Source organism: Temnothorax longispinosus, chromosome 9, assembly GCF_030848805.1.
Source record: "Temnothorax longispinosus isolate EJ_2023e chromosome 9, Tlon_JGU_v1, whole genome shotgun sequence".
Lineage (NCBI taxonomy): Eukaryota > Metazoa > Arthropoda > Insecta > Hymenoptera > Formicidae > Temnothorax > Temnothorax longispinosus.
In genome coordinates, this window is record NC_092366.1 from 2238323 (window position 1) to 2244179 (window position 5857).

Genomic DNA, 5857 nt, shown 5'->3' on the forward strand with positions numbered 1-5857 from the left:
TCTCTGGAAAAATAATTATGTTTATTAAATAATTACGTTAATTATTAATAAATTATTCTTATAAATAATTAGTGTTTATTATTAACAAAGTAATAATATAAAAAATAAAAATTTATCATAAATTGAACCTGTTCGTAAATTAAATTTTCGTTAGATTAAATTTATTTACAAACGTTTGTCATTAGTTTATTTATCTAATGTTTACACAAACGCGAACGAACGCGCGCGCACACACAAAAAGAGGGACAAAAATATGGATTATTATACCACAGATGAATAACAGTTCAAATACATTGATCGCCGATATTAATCGAATCATAATGTGAGATTATACTATTCTCTTCTTCACAAAATTTAATTAGACGTATTTGCTCTTTCCCTTGATTTATCCACTCGTCATCTGTTGTGTTGTTATGCCAATTAATAACATGATTATTTAGATTTAGAATGTCGAATATGGTAGAATGTCGCAAATGGTGGAATAAAACAAAACAACATAGAGAAGTATGAAAACTTTGAACAAGATTTGAAAGAAGGTTACAAGTACAAAATGAAATATAATAGAAAATAATTAAAAATAATTACATTTTGATTTTAACTAGCAGTGTTAATTGAAGTTTGGTATGTAAGTACAGTGAATTTTTTAAACCATATGGATATTTACTGCTATTAAGAGAATAACGTTGATCTAAGAATTAGAAAAAGAAAATTAATAATGACAGTTGCGTGGTGACTTCGGTATGTTTAGATGTATTATTATTATTATTTGATGATGTCAAAAAACTATAAGATCTTGGGAATAACGCGTACCATACTTACATCAGCTTATACTCAAAAGGTTATTTTGTTGGAATTTCTAACAAAAATGTCGATAACATAATCAATGCGGAAATAAATGTTAAAAATAATTATAACATATATAGTTTTCGATTAATATTATACTAGTCAAAACGACAATTAAGCCCCTTGCACAATGCCAGGCAACAGGCAATAGGAACAGGGAATAGAAATCAGAAATCATGTATAAATGCAGAATAAACAGTGACACAGGCAATAGACACAGAGTTTCCGTCACGTTGGAAATTCTGTGCCTATTGCCTATTGCCAACCAATCATAGCATTTGAATTTTTTAGGTTGTAATTAACGATTTTTTGGTTATTTCCTGTTCCTATTGCCTGTTGCCTGGCATTGTGCAAGGGGCTTTATGATCTCTAAAGATCAGCGACAATTTATAATGTGTAGAAGACTAAGGGTGCGTTCCCACTATACGCGTCGTGACGCGACGCGCGACGCGTATAGTGGGAACGCACCCTAACTTGTAGGGCATCTAGCTCTTTGTGCTGATTGGATTATTCAGATAAACGCTATTGGCTGTCGTAATACCGCACGAAATTATCTCTAGGTTTAGGCGTTTGCAGATCGCACCGTTGTCTTTCATTTTTAGTAAAAGTCTAAAATTTTCTTTAGGAATATACATTCTTTCAACAGCTTGCATATCTTTCCAGTTCGAATATTTTAAATATTAACAGATATTTTTGTTCACTGGCAATTGAACCTGATGATCTCAACAGATTTCAAATCCGAATTTCCTGGAAAGTTATCTGGGCCTTCTTTATTTATAGTGTAGAAAAATAATTGTTAATGTAAAAATTCTTTGTATGAGTCGTATCTAAAAAAAATTTTTAAATAATATATCTTTTATCACTTATATTATAATAGTCAATTTTTTATTTTAACCTCTGCTTTTCAATTGTATGTTACTTGGCCGGTTAAAATTGATAAGATAATATGCACACCCACAGATGGTCAAATAAGCATAATGCATACATACTTTAATAACATACGCGTATATCACTTTACTTTAATGTGATTATATCTTATTATTGATAATAAATCTTGTGACATTTCATTCAAAAACTTTTTAATAATAAAGAAGTGTGTTTCGTGCTCGACCTGATTTATTTTGCGGAACGCGATTAATACCGGAAACCGGAACCACTCAGAAAGAGTGCGAAACGAGGGGAGGGCTGCGGATGGAGAGAACGACTATCGTTATACAGCGATTAATCTACAAACTCTTAGTAAATTTCACGGACATTGTCGTGGCTCGAATTGCTCGGAAATCTTGAGGCGTCAGTAGTCTGCCGCAAACGCGAGACGGAGATCTTGCCGAGCATCGACTTGATGCCCTTACGACGGAAATCTTGCGGTCGAATGGAAATCTTGTCCGCGAGGCAGACTCCGAACGCGAACGCGACACGACGACAGTAATCCGGGGCGAGCTCCTTTGATGAGCTCGATGATCACTCTCGTAGAAAGTGCAAAGTCTCTGCAGACTCACGCACTTAACGAGGATGGTTGGGCGGTGATGCCGCGCATACGAATCGGTGGTGAAACCACGCACAAAGTTTGCTATCATGCCGAGATAACTTAATGCAGAGACGTGCAAAAAGAGTCTGACCTGCGATTGTTCTCTTCCGCCGCGCCGGGAGGGTTCTCGAGGGACGGAAACGAAGGCGAGATCCGGAACGCAGCGCTCTCCGATTGATCCGGTGATTGACGGAGTTGCGCTGTGGGCACAATTTTCGCGAGCAAAGACACTGCGCGTGTCAGGAGTCGCGCCGTGCTCCGAGCTCCGATTCTCGACAATGCCGGCATGCGCGCACCTGTACGTGGGGCGGCATCGACCACGCGGGACGGCGTGATCGACAACCCCGTGCGAATCGAATTGGTGCCACGAGACTGACAGCAAGCACGTAGCAGTCAGCCTCGCGGCCCGATTACAGAATATGTTCGGTCCTTAAAAAATTGGAATTAACGACATAAAGAAATTTCATATTGTTACAGTGTGATATTAACAATATGAGAATGTAGCATATTAAATAATGTTAAGAAATACATTTTTGTGCAAATTATATTATTGAATGCACATAATTTGTACAAATATTTCAGATCTTACACGTTTTGAATACAGGGATGCTTGAATTCAGGAATTACGCCTAGGCACACCTATTAGGTATAACTCTAATGCTATAGTATACATGACATAAACTAATAGATTATTGTTAGAGTTACTCACGTTGAATTTCTGAACGCAGCCCAGCATATACATATATCTTTCGACAATCATGCGTTAAAATTGACGTTCACTTATATAATAGATTTTTATCAATACGTATATATGTATATTTTAACTGCGTCGTGTACAACGACTACTTATATATTTTCATCAATACATGTATATTTTCACTACTTTGTATGTAACAGATTTTACGATGCAAATATAAATATAATTATTAACAAATTTCATGAAGTTTCATTTTATTAACTTACATTAGGATTCTATATTTAAATAGATTTCTTCTCTTGTGTTGTACGATGCATTAGGTACTCGAGGTGTCTGCTGGACCTCTGAACGTCTACAGAAATAAGAAAGAAGGTAAACGAAGCGTTCCCAAAAAGTTCTAAAAGTAGCACAGATACGTATTACAATAGGCTGGTGGCGAAGCCTAAAAAGATAATTTATATATATGTTATATATGGACCATCTTGCAGCACCATGAACGTGTCTTCTAACATGAGTACATTAAATTGGACAAAGCAGTTGCTAATGATTTCACAATTTACTAGAATAATACATTAAAATTAGTGATTATTAATACTAATTATTTTTTGTGCAACAAATTTTTAATTAGTTAACACATTATGTGATAAAAGATTAGTATTATTACATTTTGTACTTTTGTTTTGTTTATATTTTTTATTTTATTTTAAATTCTGTATATACAACTAGGAACCTATTATTCATCATTTAAATAAATAAATTATGAAGTTGTAAAATCATAAGAGCATATAAGACAATTTGACTTACCAATTGTACGAAGAATTTAGTAAATGGAATTTATAGGCAATTAGCATTAATAAAGCGATTACTGAACATATATTAACTATATATAAGAATTTCAGGAACCCAGTCATGTAAGTTTCTAATCTTTTATTATCTGCATATTCAGTAGTATTTCGTAATATTGATGCATTTCCTCCTGTAACATCTAAAAAAGTAACTACATTTGATAAATAATTATATTAAGTGTAGTAATAGATTAATTTTATTAGTAAATAATATTCATTATTAAAGAATTATAATAGTGTTAGAAATAAAAACTATTATGAATGCAATGTTAAATTTGTTAGAAATTATAGTATCGCTAGAGCAATACTATTAGTAACAAAAAATTTGTCATAATACATTAACTTCTTGTCCATCAAATTAAATTTAGAAAATAATCTAAAATGTATATTTACTTAATGTTGTTTTATGCAGGGTGTAACAGAACACCTGATATGAGCGCTCCGTTACACCCTGTACAATTAGAATTGTGGAGAATAATTTTAATTTTATTTATACATATTGTACTATTGCCTTTTGCATTACTTTTGCCTTTTTGTATGTTTTACGTAATGGTTTACATTATATAAACTTTTTATTTTAAATATGTCACTCTTCTCGCTGAAATATGTATATTCTGTACCCATTTTAAAATAAATTTGTTACATTATATTTCTTGTTGCAATTTTCTATGTACATATATTAGCTTGTATTTATTAGCTTGTAAGTAAAAAACACGAAGGTATTATTCTTCAAATTCTGTGATTAAGAAAATAATTAACAGAATGAAGAAGCGTGTATGTATGTACGTGAATATTTCTTCATTCTGTTAGTAGTGTTAGTACATTTCTAGAGATATAAATTATCTTACCCCGGACTAAAATCGCAAATATAATGATGCGTAGTGATTGCATGTTATAATATGAGATTCTACTCTTTTCTTCGCAAAACTTAATTAGATGAAATTGCTTCTTTCTTGAGTCATTCAATCCTAATCTAGCTTGATGTCGTTAATCGTCTGAAATTATTAACATAGTCATTTTAGGCAAAATGATGGAAAAAACAAGACATGATATTGACAATGAGTAAATTTCAAAGAAAATTGAACAACCTTAAGAGAGCTATATTTACCATAAGATAAAGAAACAAAATAACAATAAAATATAAAATATGGAATATACTTATTTAAAAATAAAACATAATTTAGTTTGACTTATCGGCGTTAAATAAGTCTTTCAGTATTTATATAAATATAATATATTCATTAAATCGTGGATATTTGTCGTTAAGAGAATTATAATGTTGCTCTGAGAATTCGAAAATTAAAAAATAATAATTAGTTACGATATTATGTGTATTTTAATTACTTGACGATGTTACGAAAATTAAAGTCTTTTGGAATGTCACGCAACGTTAGCAACGTTAGCAACTGATTACATTGTTGAAATTTCTAGAAACTAGAACTATAGTTTACAGTGTGATTAATGTAGGATCAAATGTTAGAAATAATTATAACGCAAGTCACTTTTAATTAATATTATTACTAATTGAGACAACAATTATGATCTCTAAACGTAATCGATATAGGGATAAAGATTCTATCTGCTTACCACATAGGATATTTATTTCAACGTCCTCTACGTATGACGAGTTAACGACGATTAACGCAGTATGTAGGAGACAGGCATCTCTTTGTGACAATTGTATTATTCGCATAAACACTATTGGCTGTCTTAGTGCCAATGCGAAACTGTTTATCTTTAGGTGCTCGCGAATCATATCGTTACACTGCTCCTTTGCGAATGATTTCCTTCTCATATCAAAAAAGAACTCAAAATTATGTAGATATATTACATATATCACAATATATGTTGCAATCATATATACATATAGCATTCTACAAATAGTATATTATATCTACAACCCATTATATGTCCTAGCAGAATCGATTATTTTCTCTTCTTTAA

At 32.0% G+C, this 5857-nt stretch overlaps 1 long non-coding RNA gene across 1 annotated transcript; it reads right to left on the reverse strand.

The window, feature by feature from the left end:
- Window positions 1-2948: 2948 nt before the first annotated feature.
- On the reverse strand, window positions 2949-5541 carry LOC139819448 (uncharacterized). The gene is made up of 4 exons (XR_011733734.1): window positions 5501-5541; window positions 4762-4908; window positions 3873-4053; window positions 2949-3510 (listed from the first exon to the last, which is right to left on the reverse strand). It is a non-coding gene; the product is annotated as an uncharacterized lncRNA (long non-coding RNA).
- Window positions 5542-5857: the final 316 nt, after the last annotated feature.